The sequence below is a fragment of the Vombatus ursinus genome, unplaced genomic scaffold (genome assembly GCF_900497805.2).
Source record: "Vombatus ursinus unplaced genomic scaffold, bare-nosed wombat genome assembly UNPS02014812.1, whole genome shotgun sequence".
Classification (NCBI taxonomy): Eukaryota; Metazoa; Chordata; class Mammalia; order Diprotodontia; family Vombatidae; genus Vombatus; species Vombatus ursinus.
In genome coordinates, this window is record NW_020954590.1 from 55,830,702 (window position 1) to 55,851,452 (window position 20,751).

A 20,751-nucleotide genomic window follows, 5' to 3' on the forward strand; every position below is an offset into this window, starting at 1 on the left:
AATATACAAAACATAGTGAACAAGTCAATGTTTAAAGCTGATAGTCTTCATATGTTAAAATCTGAAAGCCAGTGAGTCTTTAAAATTTCACCAGTTCTCATTTGTACTATAATGAACAACAGAAAAATAACTGCTTTAACTGACAAAAGGAAGCTTTTACATGTTCAATAATAAAGATTTGTTCTTAACTAATATTTATTTCAAATAATTTTGTGAAATAGGAGGGCCCATTATACTAATGAATTCAGCTTACATTGAACAATGAGTAACTTCACATGAAGAATCACTAATCACTTTAGAGGATAATCAAAGCCCAAAACAATAAGCATTTAAATAAAAATGTCCATGATTTCTCTTTGTATATAGTTAGACTAGATTCACACAAACCTTTAACCCTCATATTCTACAGACTCTTTTCTGGAATTTCTTTTTGTCAAGTCAGGAGTCAAATGAACTATTTAAGCTGTTCGAGTACTTAAAGTACTTAACTCTGAAAATAAAGTCAATGGACTGTGTTTTTAACCAACCACTTAGGAAGTGCAAAATTACTAAAATGCACATCACATTTTTTTTTTTTTACTATTTGCCCAACCTTAGTCTTTGTGTCTTTTACATTCAATACGGTTGGCTTGTGACATGATTTAAAAAAATACATTTTTCCAGGAAAAACAAAACTATGCCCCAAATGATAAATGTGTCCTTGTGAGGCATATGTGAGGGACTAGCCACTAGGGTAAGTATTTAACTTTTTAAGGAAGTCAAGTTTCAAAGGAAGAGCAGAAGTATATGCTGATGTAGCAAATGTTAGTCATGAGGGAATAGGTGTAACGTCATAAAGGCAAACACCTTTAATTTCTATAAGACAGGACCCACAGCAGTTTATCTTGGTAGCCAGAACATTTCTGGGTTGCTGGGATTAAGAAAGAGTACTGCTGAGACCATGAAATGTTGCTTCCTTCCCAAGTGTATGAAACAAAGATTTCAAACGCTGCTTCAACACTTTTCATTGCTTTTAAATTAAAACCCAAATTACAAAGAAAGCTAAAGTCAGGTATTTGGCACATTGTCATTCACTAAAGGGGCCTAGGACTTAAGGTCTCCATCCCAATAATAAATTGAGAGTATTTAATGCATGGTCTCCTTAAGATGAAAGTTACAAATACAGTCACAGACTTGTAACAGAGACAGAGACTGCTATTTGGAATAGGTAGACAATGTAGGTCAAATACAGTGATAAGGCATTATAAAAGGCTAAGAAATGCTTTTGATAGGGGGAAAGTCATCTAGCTTTTGTTCATAAAACGCAGTGTGATAAAATATAAATTTGCACAACATCATACGTTTTATGATCTGGAGCTGCTCTAGTTGCTACCTGGGGCGTAACTGCTGGAATACTTAGCATTAACCACATGTCCAGGCATGATGCAGAATACACATGCTTCTTAGAATGCTCAGCCACTCCTATGAATGGAGCAGTGATTGGGCTTTTGTACACACGGTTTACCATCTGTGTTCTATACGCTGCATTGAAGAGGGCCAACAAATAGTAAAAGAAGAGGAATTAATGAGGTGGTGGGTAAGACGAAATATGAAACAAAGACACAAAATTGGTAGAAAATGTAAAAATAAACAGCTAAAGAAAAGAAACACAAAGAGAAAAGTAGCATTTGGAAAATGTTTTAAAATTTTTCTTCTTAAAATGGAAACATAAAACATATGCTACCTTACTTCCTTTTAGAGAATGATTTTGTGGCTGACATACACACACACACACACACACACACTCACCCTGTTACGACTGAACACATCACAGCACCATGGAGTCTGTAATAGTTTTTCAATTGGACACATTCTATATCCTGCCTGAGGGTGCTCAGGAGAAAATGAACAGATTTGCAGGGTTAATATTGTAGTTAGACTGTGACCTCATTCAGTGGAGCTATAACACTGCAAGGACTGTATAGGAGAAGAATTTAAAGCATAGCAGATCACCTGAAGGGTTCCAGATTTCTTGGGGTATATGCCATTTAGGCTGTAAATCATAAATATATGGAAGCTCCAATGGCTAAGATTAGACCAGCGCTTCTCAAAGAAGAGGTTATGAATCCCTAAGGTTAATGAGCAAATTCCGCAGAGGCTACAGATGCTAATGGGGCAAAACAGGTACTCTCCCATCTCCCTATGACCCCATCTCTCTCTCTTGTCCCTTTATTCTGTGTCCGAATGCTTCAGGGCCTGGGCTTCAGGGCCTCCAAGGCTAAGCCCGATAACACCTGAAAGGGCTAAAGGTTTTACTCCTCTTAGAGGTACTTGTATTTTGCTAGTGGATACATTTCAGACAGGATGGGGGAATGGGATCATTTGTGGGTACTGAGGTAATCATTAGAGCACATGGCTGCTTGCCCGTAAGAGCAACCTTGGTAGTGGAGACCCATGGAGTCCAGAACAGCTGTTTGGCAGTAGCAATCACAGGCTTAGTTAGTCCAACTTTTTTTTTCTTACTACTTTGTCTAGTCTTCTCTTTACCACTCACCCCCATTACCATGTCAGGTTGCACAAATGAACATAATCCTGATCATTTTAAACAGGAAAGCCGTCCAAAGATATAGACTGTGCTGGCCTGCAAGAATGTGGATCCATTAACACTACCGGAAAAACAACTCAAAGCACATCTGCCTGATTGGTAGCGGGTAAGAACATCTGACAGTCTTTCCCCCACTCCTTGGGAAAAGGTATCACTATCCTGGCATCACAGAAATTCAACTACTTTTCCTTCTCTTGGGGATGATACAGGAAGAGAAGGCTGATAATAATAATGCTACCTCCCAGGGTGGTTGTGAAGATAGAATGAGATAATATTTGTAAAGGGTTTTATAAACCTTAAAACACTATATAAATGCTAGGTAATACCATCAGCATTGTTTCGAAGTATCCTGAAAATCCCTGGGTTAGATGAACAATAATTTATGTTAAAAAAAAATTCTAATGTTTGGGGGGAAAGACATTCAATAGTCTCATTTCCAAATGATGCCTGAATCATTCACTCCTTAATATTCAGATCAAGCTATTTGTGATGACTTTTGAAAGAAAGAATTGAGTCAAATATACAAGAATTAAGATCTAATAAATGATATTTATGTAGCATTTTATGGTTTACAGAATAGTTTCCTCAACTGTGAAGCAGATAATGCAAATATGAATCCTTATTTTATAGACAAGGAAATGGAGGCTCAGAGATATTGTAATTGCTTACAGTCACACATCTAATAAAAACTGAAGTTGGGATTCAAACCTAGGTCTCTTCCCTTAACCCCAAACCTTTTAAAACATTAAAAAGAAAAAAATCCTATACTTGACCCTGACACCCATTTAAGCTATCCTAATTCTCTCTGCTTTTTCACAGCCAAATTATTAGAAAAAGCTGTCTACTTTAAACTCTATCCTCACCTTTCATTAACTTTTCTATCCCTTCTAATTTGGCTTCATACTCCACCACTCAATTGAAACTGTTTTCTCCAAGGTTACCAATAATCTTTTTTTTTAATTCAATTTTATTTTATTTTCACGAAGATACGAATTCTCTCCCTTCTCCTTCCCACCCCACCCTCATCCTGCAGAAAAAGCAGGAAAAACAAAACCCCTGTTACAAACATGTATCATCAAGCAAAACAATGTCCTGCACTGGTCATGTCCCCCCCCCAAAAAAAATAAATAAACATGTGGCAATCTGCACAGAGTCCTTCATCTCTCTATCAAGAGGTGGGCAGCACGTCCATTATGTGTCCTCTGGAATTGTGGTTGGTCATTGTGACCAACAATCTCTTAATTCCTAAATGTGATGGCCTTTAATGAGCTTTCCATCCTCCTGACCCTTTTCTTTTCTATGACATTCTTTTCTTCTTTGGCTTGGAAGACACTGCTGTCTTCTGGTACTGCTCCTGTTTGACCATTCCTCTGTGGCCTCCTTTATTTCCCACTCCAGGGTCTATCCCAGGCTCTCTCTCTGTCTCTGTCTCTCTCTCTCCCCCCAGTCTTTATTGATTACTTCATCAGTACTTATTGATTCATATATGTCTATGAAGATAAGCCCCAAATCTGTATCTCTTGCCTAATCTTTTTCCTGAGCTCCAGAATCAACTTCATGCTAAACATCTCTATCTGAATGTTCCATTTATTGTTGTTGTTGAGTCTTTTTCTGACTCTTTGTGACCCTATCTGGGAAGATGCTGAAATGGTTTGCCATTTCCTTTTCCAGCTCATGTTACAGATGAGGAAACTGAGGCAAACTTGCCCAGGGTCGCACAGCTAGTAAGTATACGAGGCTGGATTTGAACTCGATTTTGAACTATGTTTCATAGGCATCTCAAATTCAACATGTCTGAAATAGAACCAATCTTACTGCCTAAACAGGGGTTCTTAACCTCTTTTTATCTTAGGGACCACTTTGGCAGTCTGATTAAGCCTATGGATCCCTTCTCAGAATGTTTTTAAATTAATAAAATAATATACATAAGGATTTTAAGGAAATCAATTATACTGAAAAAAAGTTATCAAAATGTTTTTTTTAAATAAGTTTGTAGACCACCACCTCCCTCCCTCAAGCTAAGAATCCCTACTTTAAACCCACTTCTCCTTAAAATTTCCTCCTCTTTCCATTGAGGCCACCACCCTCCAACCAGCCACCGAGATTCAGGGCACTGGAGGCACTGTTGACTTTTAAGACCCAGACGTTAGGAAAAACTTTCTGACAAGTAAAAGTTTTCAAAAGCATAATGAGGGGGCAGCTCCAAGGGAGCACTGGCTTTGGAGTCAGGAGGACCTGAGTTCAAATTTGGCCTCAGACACATAATACTTCCTAGCTGTGTGACTCTGGGCAAATCACTTAACCCCAATTGCCTCACTAAAAAAAAAAAAAAACAAGCATAATGGGCTGTCTTGGAGATGTCTTCAAGCAAGGGCTTTTGCTCAGCTCCCTCCCGACTCTGAAATTCTATGATACTGGGATTAAATCATTGCCAAGTCATGTCGATTCTAACTCCTCATCATCCCCTTCTCTTCACTTTCACAGCAGCTACTTTAGTTTTAGGCCTTCATCGCCTCTTGTGTGGACTACTGCATTTTCCTATTTGGTCTTCCTGCAACCAGTCTCTCCCCACTTCTGTCCCTCCTCCACGCAGCTGCCAAGAGAATATTAGTAAAGCACACATCAGCCTACAACTTACCTGCCCAAGTCTTTGGTGGTTTCCTATTGCCACTAAGATAAAATACACTCCTCATTTTAAAAAGCTTTCCCCTATCTGGCACCAATCCACCTTCCAAGATTAACTTCATATTAGCCCTCTTCAGGGGCAGCCAGGTGGCGCAGTGGATAGAGCACCGGCCCTGAAGTCAGGAGGACCTGAGTTCTAAATCTGGCCTCAGACCAAACACTTGACGCTTACTAGCTGTGTGACCCTGGGCAAGTCACTTAACCCCAACTGCCTAAAAAAACAAATGAACAAAAAATAACATATTAGTCCCCTTCACACGTTCTAAATTTTGGCTAAACTGGCCATTGTGCCGTTTCTCAAAGGGTGTATTTCATCTCTTGGACTCCTGCTTTTGTGCAGGTTATCCCATATGCCTGGAATGCATTCCCTCCTTACCCCAACCTGTTGGAATCCTTAGTGTCTTTCAAGGCTCCACTCAGGCGTTTCCTCTTTCCAGAAGTCTTTCCTGGGCTCCCTCTCTATCAGCCTTCCTTCTCTCCTCAAATGAACTTGCATCTACTTATCTGTTATATTCCCCCAGTAGAAGGTAAGCTTCAGCTGCTTTTCATTTTATCTTTGCATTCTTGGGGACTAGCACTTGGAATTAGTTACAAGTGCTTACTAAAAGCTAGGTTTTGATTTGCTCCTAAGGCCAAGTCCTTTGCTCCTTAAATGCCATTACTCTGCCTCTTGTGGATGCTGCTTGGGCACACAACTCAAATATGTGTGGCCATTGCAAAACACTCTACACTTTTACTGAGATTATGGATTGAGATGAAAATGGAAATGAACTCAGATCATAAACTGGCTGTAACAAAAGCAACAGTATGTGTTTTTTAAATTATTGTGTGTTTTTCTTTGTATTATCACATTTTGTAAAAAAGAAAAAAAAGGTGGGGTTGGGGAGAAGCGGAAGGAGGAAGAGAAGGCCCCAATTTTGGCCACTGTTTCCTGGATGCTCCAAGAAGCCTAGCTAAAAAACAAAAGCATCCCCCCGCCAAAAAAAACCGAACAAAAACAAACAAACTCCAGAAGGAAATGGCTTCCCTGGGATTTTCATTTCTGATTACTCTTTTGTTCATAGATTGTCAGGATGATAGATTTATTTTTTTAAAACTTCCATATATCAGACAGTTTGTGGCTGAAAAAAAAACAAACCTGTAGTTTTGCACATCCATCTCAACTGCCCAATACCAATGATTTTCTGATGGCAGGATCCTGGAAAGGATTTGGTTTCAGGCACCCTTCAAATGAATCTGATGAAAACCCCAGTTTCTAAGTCTAACCTTGCTGTATGCTATGGAAATGGGAGCCTGGGGAGCATTGCCTTGGACTAAATGAGATGAAGTTTCAGCTGAAAGTGGTAATGACTTTATTTGCTGGGGATATACACCATGTCAAGTTTCACTATGATGGTAGACTACTAACTACTTCACTGTGAAAATGAGCTGACTCTTTAGTTGTCTTGAGACTTGCATTTCAACAGAGTAATTTTATTAGTGTACTGAAACAGTTTTCATTTTCCACATTAAATGACAGTAGGGAAAGGACTTTAAGCAAGATTACAAAGTTTGCACAAAATTTAGCTAGAGTAGGCAGCTGTAAAGATATACTGTGAGTGTATTGTCAATACCTCAGTAATTTGGAATGATTAAGAACAGGGCTCTTTCGGTGAACTGAATTTCCTGGTTAACTGATGGTCAAACCCACATATGCAAGTCCTTGTCTGAAGCCAGGATGTTCGTCCAAGGAGGCTGGAACTGTATTATTTCCCTTGGGAATGTTCTGTCCATGGGGCAATAAAAGTGTCTTGGCTGACCTCTCACTTGATGCATTCTTAGAAATACAGCACTTTTTTTTTTTTACCTACCACAAATCTTTAGTCTGGTAACAAGACAACTAACTGCAATATCAACAAATTTTAAGAGGTCTCATAAAATTACAAAGTAAAAGTGTTCTCTGATGACTTTAGCTAAGCAGAATATGCCTGGGGGGGAAATAAAATCATTCCCCCAAATTTCACACAAGGAAAGCAGGAAAAAACTTCCCAAGTCCCTTTGGTATAAGTATAGTAAGCTATCACTTATCTGGAGGTAAGTTAACCAGCAGCAACACTTATTTGAACACAGAAAAGAACCAGAAGGAAGCATGAAACGCTTCGGAGCAGCCAAAGCAAATTTCAGAAGTCCACAAACATCATTTTTAGGAGTTCTCGTTTAAAAGTCCACCCAGAAACTGAGAGGTATGTGTGTTGGGCTTAGAGTCAGGAAGATCTGGATTTGAATGCCTTCTGATACTTATTCGCTATGTGACCACGGTCAGATCACCTAACTTGTCCAAACCTTGGGCTCAGGTACAACTTATCGCCTAACTTACTGTGATCTTGATGGGTTGTTTGAAGGCAATTCCTATACCGAGGAAGTCACTGATACCCAATGAGTTATACATAGTTCTAAGTCACAAAGTTTCCTGATCCTTAGCATATGGGAAACAATTAAGTAAAAGGGGATAAGGCCCATTGAGTATGGCATACTTCCCATAAAATATAGTAAGATATAACATCTAGAATCATAGAATCTTAAGAATCAAAAGGTAGTACAGAGGTCATCAAATTCAACCCCCACCCAAATTATGAATCCTTTCCAAAATAGTCCTACTAAGTGGTCCTCCAGCCTCCACTTGAAGACTTTCTGTGACAGGAAACTCTTTTCCTGCCCTAGGTCTGACGCCAATTCCATTTTTGGACATATCTAAGTATTAGAAAAATTCTCCTTAGGATGAATTGAAATATTCATACCAGTAACAACTTCCTCCCTTCCATTGGTCCTAGTTTTGTTTTTGGGGGCCTAGTAGATCAAGTTTACTTGTTCTGTTACTCCATAGGACCATATGTCAGATACAAAGACGTCTGCCTGTGTGATGCCATGACAACGATGGAAGAAGAAAACTAAAAAGTAGATTAAAAAGGGCTTAGAAACCATATAGCAGTCTCGGGGCCATTTACTGAAGAGGCAGAGCCATACATATCTCAGTGGAGACTACAGCACTGGGATATTACAGCCCATTAGCTACTATTTATAATAACATTTATAGAAATAGCACTTTAAAGGCTTACAAAATGCTTTCCTCACAACCACTCTGTTAGCAGAACCAAGAGAATGTTGTATACAGTAACAGCAACATCGCTCAAAGAATAACTGAACAACAAAGTTCTAAGTATTATAGATACTCCAATCAACTACAAATGACCTATGAAGGAAGATGCTATCCACCTCCAGAGAAAGAACTGATAAACAGAAGTAGGCATAGTATGGTTATACACACACACACACACACACACACACACACACACACGTATGTATGTGTATATATATATATGTGTATGTCAAAAGATGGCCTACTCTAGTGTGGGGTGGGGAGGGAGGAAGGGAGAAAGTTCAGAACTTAAAATGTAACAAAAAATAAATAAAATTGTTTTAAAAAGAGAGAAAACAACCACTCTGTGTTGATAGGTAGTGCAAGTATTATTATCCACATTTTACAGAAGTAAACTGAAGTTCAGAGAGATTAAATGACTTCTCCACACAGATAGAAAGTGCTAGAGCTAAGATTTGAACTTAGGTTTTCTGACTATAGCAGTCCATGTAACATATCTCTATTATAAGTTATAGCAAGAAAATGTTAAATTATATTTAATTTGTGGGTCAGTAGTTTCAGTCACATCTAACTTTTTGTGACCCCATTTGGGGTTTTCTTAGCAAAGATGCTACAGTGGTTTGCCATTGCCTTCTCCAGCTCATTTTATAGATGAGGAAACTGAGGCAAACAGGATTAAGTGACATGCTTTTGAACTCAAGTCTTCCAGACTCCAGGCCTGGTGCTCTATCCACTGTACCACCTAGCTACCCATATTCAATTATATATGTTAAATTATGCTGAATTATATTCAAATGTCAAATTACAGTCTTTCTCTCCTAGGAAGATAGAATTTGCCTTACTAAAATGTTGTCCATATAAGATCTGAGCTTCCCGATCCCAACTCCCACCTCCACTGAGTGGGACCTAGAATCTAACTAGCTACTATCTTTCCCTGAGTGTTCTTGGGATACCCTAGAATCCCCCTCTGACATGCTTCAGCCAGCCAGGATTAAGTAGCTTTTAGAAAATGGGTATTCGCTAAAGTCATGCAATAAGAAAAGTTGGTACAAAACATGCCCACAAAGGTCAGTGACACATTCTTGCATATGTCCAGAGTCCACAGAAAGTGGGCTCAGGCTTAGGGAGCACATATGGCAGAGGGATAACAGCTCTCGGCAGCTGGAAGTCTTTTTCTCCCATCTGTGGGGTGTGCAGGAAGTTCCCCAGGGTACCATGAATGTGCATCCATCTACCCTCAGCTCCTGATGCAGACATGGTTACCGGCCGATATGGGGACACCAGATCATGTATTGTCTTTGCTAGTCTCCTTGGAGTTCTGGGAGTCCAGTCTGGCCTTGGCTGCCGATGATGCAGACACTGCATCCATGAGGTCTAAGTTTAAATCTTGCCTCAGACACTGACTAGCTGTGTAGCTGTGGGCAAGTCACTTAGCCTTTGTTTACCTCATTTTGCTCATCTGTAAAATGGGAATAAAAATAGCACCCACCTCCCAGGGTGGTTGTGAGGATCAAATGAGATAATCTTTGTAAAGCATTTTGCAAACCTTAAAACACTATATAAATGCTAACTATTACTATTATCATAGTATCACTATTACTATTATTATTACTGCTACTCAGCAGATCAGGGATGCCATTTAGGATGCCAATAGGAAAGTAAGAAGTCCAATATCCTCTGTACTTTTTGAAGCAAGAAGGGTGATCAAAGGGTAGTAGGCCCTTTCAGGAGCGGGGGAGTAAGGCCTCTCCTTTCCCCACCCCCTCACTCCAGGTGGTTACTTCTCAAGAATGTGCTAGAAAAGCAAAATTCTCCAATTTCTAGAAAAGCCTTCCTTTATCAACTCATTTGATAATTTATAGATAGTTCCTGGGGGTCTGACCTAGTTTCACAAGCTATCAGAACACACTTCTCAGCAGGAGTCAGTTTATCCTTGAGATGCTAAAGTTTGGGCTTCTTAACCTTTTCTGTGCCATGGACCCTGTTAGCAGTTTGATGAAGCCCATGGATCACTTCTCACAATCATGTTTTTAAATGCACAAAATAAAATATGTAGAATTACAAAGGAAACCAATTATACTGAAATGCAGTTATCAAACCATATATTCAAAAACAAGTCAGTTGACCCCAAATTAAGAACGACTGGCTTAAGATCTTTTGACTGACTGAGACATGGCCTTACCTAGTTAAGGCATCACAGCTAAAATGGGGTAGGGTGGTTTCAATCTCACTTTTACAACAATATGTATTGTAACAAATTTTTAAATGATATCTATTTAAAGTGATTAAGATTAAATAGAGATTCGGCACTTAGAGAAGTAAGCTTCAGTTATCAAGCCACTTACATGTAATAATTTATTACTTAATATTAGAGAAATATGATCTCATATTTGAAAAAACAAGTTCAATCAATGAATCTGTTAACAATATTATATCATATGCCTAACAAGGTAAGTATCTCTGAGACTGGGTTGGACTACATGGGCTCCAATGTCTCTTCCAGCTAAAGCTATGATTTCATAATCCCACAGAGGGGCTTCATTCCAATGAATGAAATGACCTCTGGAACAAGAGAGCATTTATGCTGCCACAGCATGCAATAACTCTTGCCACAAAACAATCAGAGAATAGGGCAACACATAACAAGATGCTTATGGCATAGTACAGTCAACAAACAGAAAAAAAAAGTTAAAGAATGGGAAGATCAAGGTGACTTTTATTCAGGAAACAGAATTTGAGCTGAGCCTCTAAGAATGGGTGGGATAGGGATGACCCCAGAAGAAAAGGCTGGGCTAAGGGAAGAAGGGAATGCTTCGAAGTGTGAGAAACCAGAAACGGTTGGCAAAAAAGAAAAAAAAAAGCAATTAGAAAGTAATTATTAATTATTATTGTTGTTATAATTATTATTATTAATTAGAGAGTAAAGAGTAACTAGGCTTGAAGAAGCAGGCATAAACAAATAAATCTCAATTTGCTTTAGAAACTCTTGGCTAGAAGAATAAATCTAGATTAGAAAGAAGCCATTTAGCTTTTTCAGATAAATCTATAGGCTGAATCATAGGGGCATAAAACAGAAAGCTTCACAAATTCTTTGTAAAAGAGAAGTAAGTAAAGTAATGAGCTCATTCATGACCCACTTTGCCCACCTTCAATATATGATGGGATTCACTTGTAAACTTGGCCAAGACATCATGCTAAATCTCTTGCCAGATATGAATTATCCGTAAGATATATTTTAGGCAAATGGAAATTGATAGATTGTTGTTTGAACAATTTTTTCCCCAAACTGTAGAATATAATGAAGAAAGGAATGTCAGGTAATCTTAAGGAGAATGATGACCTATTTGTCTACTATATTTATCTGCTCATTTTCCAGAAGAAAATAAACTTGTATATGAGAAAATTCAGGAAAAATTCTGTTATGTCTTCTTTTTTGGTGGCACAAAACAAATTTATGGAAATGTTATCTCTATTAATATCTCAGATACTTTTTTGGAGACCCTTAAAATCACATAGAGTAATTTCTAATATATTTCAAATTTTGATATTTTATGCATTTCTTAATCTGAAAAGGCAACATTAGAGGATAATTCACATTAAATGGCTCCTGTCTGACTTAACTATAGCATGTTCCTTTCCAAAAAAGGAAAATTACTGTGAAAAGTGTTGGTTGGAGAGAAGCAGTAATGATTTATGGACAGTTCCTCCTTTATGCAAGATGCTGTAATTTTGCAATCAAGAGAGGAAAACTGTAGCATAGAAGATTAAATGCCTTGCCCAGAGTAAAAGAGCAAGCCAGCGCTGTTAATCCAGAAATGAAAGGCTAGGAGGTTTGAATTTGAAATGTTGCTAAGACATAAGAGTATAGTTACATATTTGCCATTCTGGGAACAATGTTATGGTTTGTCCAGTCCCCTAGTACTCCTCTCTCTGCCTGCCCCCCATGCCAACTTTCTGATAGAAGAGGAAGAGAGATTAAAGCACCAATCACTGGACTTCCTGAAGTCAATCATCTGTGCGGATTTAGGAAAGCTTTATATAATGGTGTTTACTCCTATATACATGATGCTATATACATAGCACTTTACCCCAATTTCCATCTTAAAAGAACCACACCTTCAAACATACCAAGTATTATCATGAAAAGTTACTTTTCAGAAGCTTTGATTACCCAATATGTTCACCTGAAAGACAACTCTGACTTTGCTTTGCAACAAATACTTATTTTATTAGATTTATTAGGAATTAGTCCAAAGGTCAAATTACAGCTACCCAGGAATGTATTTAAGTACATTCAACAAACATTGATAAAACGTCTGCCCCTGAGACTAGATGCTAGGGGGAGATACAAAGATGAATGAGATCCTGTCCCTGTCTTTAAGCTTTCACTCTAGAAAAATAGTTAAAACTTGTGCCCAAAAAGCCACAATACAAAATAGCATTTTTGGTGGAACATATCTGAGGTATGAGGAAGGAAAGATCATTTCCTCACAGACTTGTATTTTATGTGCTATTTGACATACATAGAAACGATTCTATTGACTCATCATCACCAGGATGCACATTTGATTTTTCCAGGGGTGGTAATGGATTTGCATTGACCATTCCATCCATGCTTTTTGTACCTCAGTGCAGCATATGGTGACAAAGAGTTCACAGTTAACTGGTCTAGAAGGGGTTCTAATCCATGACAGTGGTCACATAAGCTTGGCTCCTTAATGGGAACTAATAGAACATAGGCAATGACCAAATTAAATAATAAATTTGCTTTAATGATTTCCTGAATTTGAAACTGTTTAATATAGGGTGTCCCAAAAGTCTCAGTGCAGTTGAAAACTTACTAAAGCTTACTGATGCTTAAAACTTTGCTAAGACTTTTGGGATACCCTGTATAATTTCAAAGATGAAATGCATTTTGGGGAATAACAATAATCTACATTTATAGAGTACTTTAAAGTTTTTTCCTTACAACTACACTGGGGGAGGTAGGATAATATTATTTCTGCTTTACAGATGAGGAAATTGAGGCTCATAAAAGTGAGGTGACTAATCCAGTGACTCACATAGATAATAACCAGCTTTTAAAATTCCAAGTCAAGATAAATTAAAACTCTGTAACCCTCTCCTGAAATAGGCGAATATTCCTGAACTTCTTTCTGAACAGGCATAACTGATATTTTAATATGCTTTGGTACAATGATTTTTAAGAATGAATCTAAAAACTGTGAGACAGATAAGAATCTATTATAATTAAGACCTGTTAACAACAGTGTTTGTGTATAGACACAGACATGCACAAACATATATATTTACAAGCAGGTGAATCTACACAATAGATATGATCCTACAAAGTTTACATTTAATTATTTCTTTATTCACTGATAGGCATTTAACACCTACCATGAACAGCCCTCTGTTAGTGTAAAGATACATCATAGAAGGCTTTTGACCTCAAAGTTACAACCTAGTTGAGCAGACAAGTTGCACACTGATAAAAATATATCAGTACAAGTGATTTCAGAAGGCACATATGATTGAGTTACATTCATTCACTTCATGCAAGTACCTACTATGTGCAAAGCACTGTGCTAATTGGGAATACAAACTTTAATAATGTGCATTGCATATTCTAAAAATGAGGCATGTACGCAAATAAATACATAATATAAAAATATGAAATAACCATACAGGTACAAAATTGAATAATAGGAAAATAAGTGCTAAAATTGTGCTATGAGTGACCAAAGGATAGACGAATCACTTTTGGCTTTGGAGGAAAGGTTTTATGATAGAGGTGGCATTTCAGTTATGTCTTGAAGTCTGTTTAGAATTCCAACAGGTAAAGATAGTGTAAACACATTCCCAGCATGGAGAAAGGTAGAAGAAAAGGTACAAAAGGGGTCCATGGATAGATTTCATGGGATCCATGAACCTGGATGGGAAAAAATTTACATATTTATTTTCACTAATCTTTAACTGAAATTTAGCATTTCCTTCAGAAAAATTATTCTGCTAAGGGGTCTATAGCCTTCACCAGACAGCCAAAGTGATTGTCCATAACACAAAAAAGAATTAAAAAAAAAACCAAAAACCAAACAATCTAGACAAAAGATAGGGAGTGCCTAACCTCGGATGACGGAATGAATAGTGCAAAGGAAGGCTCTTTGTCCTTGGTGAATGGGGAAACCGTAATACCATTAACAGAAATAGGAAAATCAGAAGGAATAGGTTTGAAAGGGGCATGTGACTAAATTCTTTTTTTTTTTGGATATGTGGAGTTTGAAGTTCTATAGTGTCAAATTTTTTAGGTCAAAACCTCTTTTAAATGCTGAAATTTTTTAAAAAGATGCCCAGTGAACCATTTTATAAGCCAAAGATTCCCTTTGTACTACAAATAACTGTCCTCTAAATTATGTTTTAGAAGTTCAGACTTTTGTTTGCATTTTCTTAAGGGAGTGGAAGGGGATTGGTATTTTGTCTGTATATATAATATATTTGGAATTAAACTTCATTTAGAGAAGGGTACTAGCTATACTGCATCTAACTTTCTCACATCTTGTATTTTCTTTTTATTTTCTTACAACAAAACAAAACAAAACAAACTGACTATTCCATTCTCACCCAAGGTAGAAGGGCAGTGGCTCTTCACAGGTCTGGTCCCGCTCTGGTCAGCTCAGGAGCTTTGACTCATTGATTCATTTCTGACCCAGCCTGGTTCACCTCTCCCTAGGCAACCTGGTGGTTCTTTGATCCTGGGGGTTTCATCATATTAATGCTAAACTTAGTTTAGTGTAGTCACCCAGTCAGCTTAGCCCACACTCCAGAGCTCCTGAGATCCACCAGCTTCAGCCTCTCTTTTAGCTGGGATTAAAGTTGTGCACCATCACCCTGGCTTAAAATGGAATATTTTCACTAATAAAATTTCCAAAACATTTTCCTATAAACATGATATAGTCAAAAGCCATGGACCGTGAGAAGACCTGAATTCTAGCTGATGCTTTTCCTTATGACCTAGTACCATCATTTTTGGTCTCTGTTCCTGGGTCTCCTCATTTATAAAATGGTGGGAGTAGGGAAGTGGATTAAAGATACTCCCTAAGGGTCAATTCTGAAACTCTCTCACTTCAAAAATGATGGCAACTCAAACATTTTTCTTGTTAAGTAAGTCAGTGGCAGTCAGGTTTGAAATACAACATGATTTTGATGAAATGAAGAATTGATGAAAAACAATATGAAAGGCTCACAAAAGGCTGAGTGGTAAGGAAAAACAAACAAACAAATAACAGCAACATTAAAAGTCCCTGAGGAGCAGCTAGGTGGCGCAGTGGATAGAGCACTGGCCCTGGAGTCAGGACGACCTGAGTTCAAATCCAGACTCGGACACATAACACTTACTGGCTGTGTGACTCTGGGCAAGTCACTTAACCCCAACTGCTTCACCAAAAAAAAAAAAAAGTCCCTGAACCACAAGAGTGTGGTTCTTCTGGCCGGTTTGAAAAACGAAAAGTATAAGATGCTTGGTGACACAAAGAAATGTCTCATGAAATAACATGACTAAGAGGCCAAGTGCCTATTCCAGAAAGATATTCTGAATAATATTGCTTCATTAACACAGTTCGAAAATGGCTTATCTGACTTTTTCAAGAAGTAAAAACATTCCCTTTAGCGCTATAAAATGGATGCTTTTAATAAAATAAGCATCTGTTACAAAGTAAAATCAGAGTTGTCTTTTTCAAATAAACATATTGGGCAATCAAAATCAAAATGAACTATGCTCTATATTCATAAACTAGAATCAATGGATCATATGTTTTATTGATTGGCACATCAAAGGTCTATTGCAGACACTATTTGAAATCTGGAGCTGTTACTATCTTTAGCTTTAGAAGATGCTGATCCATCGTTTTTTCTCTTCCCCTTGATTTTTGGGTCATGTTGATGCGTGGGTACATTATTCTGGACGCTGAGACCTGACTCCTTGGTGTCAGCCTGACAGTGATCTATGGAAGGGTCCAAAGCCTCGACTGCCAGAAGCAAAATGTGGTCAGTGAACTCTGCAGTGGCCAACAGTGACCTGCAGCAGAATTGTTAGTCCCAATGTCAACAAAGCAGATTTGTACTCTTGGAGCTAAGGATTTTTCAGGGAGTACATTGGCTGGTGAAAATGCTTCTATCCAAGAGCAGATGGATGAGCAGATAATCATTTAAATAAAGTTTGTAAAGAAGGCAAATTAGCAATAAAAGGGGTCCTGAAAAATACACCCTCTTCAGCATTTTAATGCAGTGGCTCTGTTGCTTACAATTTTTACATTGTAAAGGAGACAACATCTCTGCTCCTGGATAAATATCTTAAATAAATATTGTACATTAGCAGGAGTGAAAACAAAACAAAACACCAAGGCAATTACTATAAGATCAACTTACTGGAAAAACTGCTTTCCAAATGTGAATGCACTTGGGAAAATATATAACAATAATTATACCTGGAATTTACACGGTTTCTTATCTCCCAGGGTCTTAAAAGAATTTTGCAACAAATATTACCTCATTAGTCTTTGTAAGAATTCTGTGAGGGAAGAAGGAGTAGTCACTATCTTCCTTTTGCAGGAGGGAAAACTAAGACACAACACAATTAAAAAAAAAAGTCAGCATGGAGCCAGAGGTTTCTAGAACATCCAGCGATTTGAACTTGAAATTCTCTAAGAGGCAAGCAAACCATAGTTTTGAGTTGCCGTCTTTAAGCCTATCTGGTGGTCTGTGGATGCACTAGGGCTTGAATCTGACTCTGAAAAACCTGGGCCTTCCACCATTTGCCTGTGGGATTAAACTGTGTGGTACTGAGGATTTAAAGATGTGCCCCGGGATTTCTTTAGTATTCTTACCCAGCCCAGCTTAACTTCCTTAGATGGTGATTTTAACCACAAGACACAATGTAGGAAGTCAGGACTGAGGGGGAGCTCTAAATGCTACTTTCTCCAAACAGAAAAATGGAAAGGATTACAGAAATAGGAGAGGGGAAAAGGGACCAAGAAGGAATATGAAGGGCAGGAAAAATCATAGATTTGAGCTGGAAGGGACCTCAGAGATCATCTAGTCTGGACTCTTAACCTGGAATCTGTGAACTATTTAAAAAAATAATAATTTGGCTAATTGTATTTCATCACAATAGGTTTCCTTTGCAATCCAATGTATTTTATTTTATGTATTTAAAAACTGTTATTCTGAGAGAGGGCCATGGGCTTTCACCAGAAGCTCCCTTGTCTGTTTTACAAGGGTGCTGGAAGCCTGATTCTATCCTCTGCGAATGGTAGGTAAAGTCTCCAGAAAGTCTGGTCTTCCAGAAAGAACTGGAAGCTGGAGAGAGGTTTAGAAGGTGGGCCTAAGGACTTCTACACTTCCTACAATTGCTTTACTCTTTCCAGCAGGATGACCCCCTGATCCCCTGGTTATTATCTGACTCTGAAGATGATGGGGCTGGAAGTTGATTTTTCTGAGATTTCCAACAGTGCAAGCTGCTTACTTACTCTGTAGAACAAAAAACCTCATAAACATCCAATCATATTAATAGGATAAACTGCTTTTGATTAGGCACCAATGAGGTGATGTGTTTATATATATATATATATATATATAAACACACAAATTATTCATTCAAGCAATGCCAGAAACAAAAATATTGATATTGCCATGCAGAATTATAAGACTTGCTAATATCACACGTAACCAACCTGTAGACCAGTAGGAGTAGTGAAATTTGTGGACTAGTAGGCCATGGAGTGAGAATCACTTCTTTAGGAGACTAGGAACTTGTTATGTTTGGGAAAATGGAAAATATTAAGTAACTGGTAAAATGCTGAACCACTAACTCGTTCCCTTTCTTTGCTGTGGAATCCAAATACCTTGTTCTGATATGGAGGTGAAAGGAAGACTTGAATCAGGAAGATGGCAGGCCATCAATTTGATGGTGCTAGGGTGGAACCTTCTGCATCTTCTTCTTCTTCTTCTTTTTTTAACCAGTAATTCTCTAGTAAATTGAAAGGGACTCAGATTGTGTAAGGTGACACTAGGCACAAGAGAAGAGGAGAACACATCACCTGGGTAGATACCCCATGAGGTTGAGAATTTTTTGCACAAAAGAAGTATTATTACACCAGCATCTTAAAAAATAAAATAAGACAAGAAAAAAATGGGTAACCAAGGATTTCTTGCCCTGAACTTTTCCATCTCTCTCCTTCACAGACTTTTCTTTATCTCTTCTACTAACTCAAAATGGAGTGCTTTAAGTAGGGAGTGTTAAGTGAGGAAAGGAGAAACAACAAACTAACCCATGGTTGGAATTGTCTGAAAGCAGAGGAATACTGTAAAATAGATGTGTGGCTGCAAGGGGAAGGTAAATAAACATACAGGTTAAGAAGAAGGTTGAGTAGACCTAAGTGAACATTTATTTTGGAATGCGAGTACTAAAATATTTTGAAATAATGTTTAAACATTTTCAAGGTACATTCTGAAATCTCACTAACCACCCACACCCATCCTGTGCCACTCTTCACAAAGTTTATTTGGCAAAGAATTATTTTAAAACAAGAGAGAAGAGATACAGAGGAAACTGGCTGGTTTGGGAATTTTTAAATGTAGCTTTTCTTTCTCTCTTTTTTTTTTTTTGAAATAACAATTATAACTTCTTTAGAAAGGCACTTGCAAAATACCATGCTATAATTAAATGTCTCTTGACGACTTTCCGTATTTCTCCAGGCCTCTCTAGGTTGTCCTCCAGTGAATTTTACACTAACTGTCTCACTGAAGCCTGCCTTATGCGATACAGTGTGTGTACCACAGGGAGGGCCCAGCAAAAGACTCCCACCCCACCCTGACCAACCCATTTTACCTGCTTTACTAAGACAGAACATAGATTATTGAAAATGGTGGCTCGCAGGGATAAGACTATGTGGCAACAAGAGTTTTGTTCCTGATTCTACCTTGGATCCTAGAGCTAACAGTTTTGGCCTAGATGAAAGCTTTTTTCATAAATAAAAAGTGGTGTGCATTTTGGCAGCTGCATTTCATTCCCACACATCTCCCTCACATCATAATAGTAGCCACCATTTATGTTGTGCTTGAAGGTTTGCAAAGGGCCTTACAAATATTATTTCATTTTAATCTCACACCAACTTCTGGAGTTGGTGGGTGCTATTATCCCCATTTTTACAGATGAGAAAACTGAGGCAGACAGAAGTTAAATGACTTGCCCAGGGTCCCAAAGTTAATGAGGAAAAATTTGAACTCAGAAGTTTCCCAAATCCAATTGGACCACTTTCTCCATGGTACCACCAGCCATCACATCTCACAACAATGCATTCAGGCTCAGCAAGCATATTCATGAACTTGCAACCTTCAAATCACAAAGCCTGGCTTAAACAGCTAACCCTGAAACTAGAAGTGGGCTCAAAACAATCATAAACTTGTATAATTTGGACAGACACCTGCCCTTTTGTCATAATGTAAGATAAATAGGAAAACTCAGCAATATTGTAGTTTATAATAGACGTAAGATGTTTTAAAGGTTATGCCAGTTTATGAACCACCCAACATTTCACAGAATGTTATTCATTAGAGAAAAACAAATTCCATGAATCAAAGAATTTTTCTGATTCTCAACCATTGCTGTATCTGCCTCTTAGTAGCAATTTTAAATGAATGGATATTGAGATGGACTGTCAGTGATAACGCTGATAGCCCTCAAATAGTTAAGTATTGCATTTGTCACAATGATCAATAGAAACTGTGTATAATAGAAACAGGAAACTGTAGGTTTTATTAAACTACATACAAAATTAACACTACATCTGTCCTATAATCACTAACCATGTAACAATATTCACAAACTTAATACTATTACTAGAATTATTTCATCTGCCTAACAAATTACTTTATTGATTCAGTCTTGTCCAATCCCCAAAATAAAAATATTATATACATTTTTTTTTGTTTCAACAGCAAGTATTTGTCCCAGTACAGTCACAATTGTGGCAATGATTATAGTAGTAAGTAAAGGAAGAGAAAGGGAGATGAAGGGAACAAATGCAATTTCATTACTGGAATTTTTTTAAATGAAGGGGAAATGTTGGATTTGGTAAATATTTGTCTTTTTAAAAACTATCACTGTTCTGTGTTTAAAACAAAAACTGTAAAAAGCATCAAAAGCAAACTAAATCTGATCTTAGTTAGCCTGTTTTAGCACAAATCTACCTACCTTGACTGTACCGATAAGCATGAAAATGCCTTTGGTTTCAAAACTGCCAGTATGATCATGTTTAAGGTAATAACAACTTCAGTAGTAACTTCAAAA

The 20,751-nt window shown here is 37.7% G+C and overlaps 1 protein-coding gene across 2 annotated transcripts in view; it reads right to left on the reverse strand.

The window, feature by feature from the left end:
- LOC114054296 (BTB/POZ domain-containing protein KCTD1) overlaps positions 1 to 20,751 on the reverse strand; it is a 122,001-nt gene that overhangs the window by 57,559 nt on the left and 43,691 nt on the right. The window lies entirely within an intron of this gene.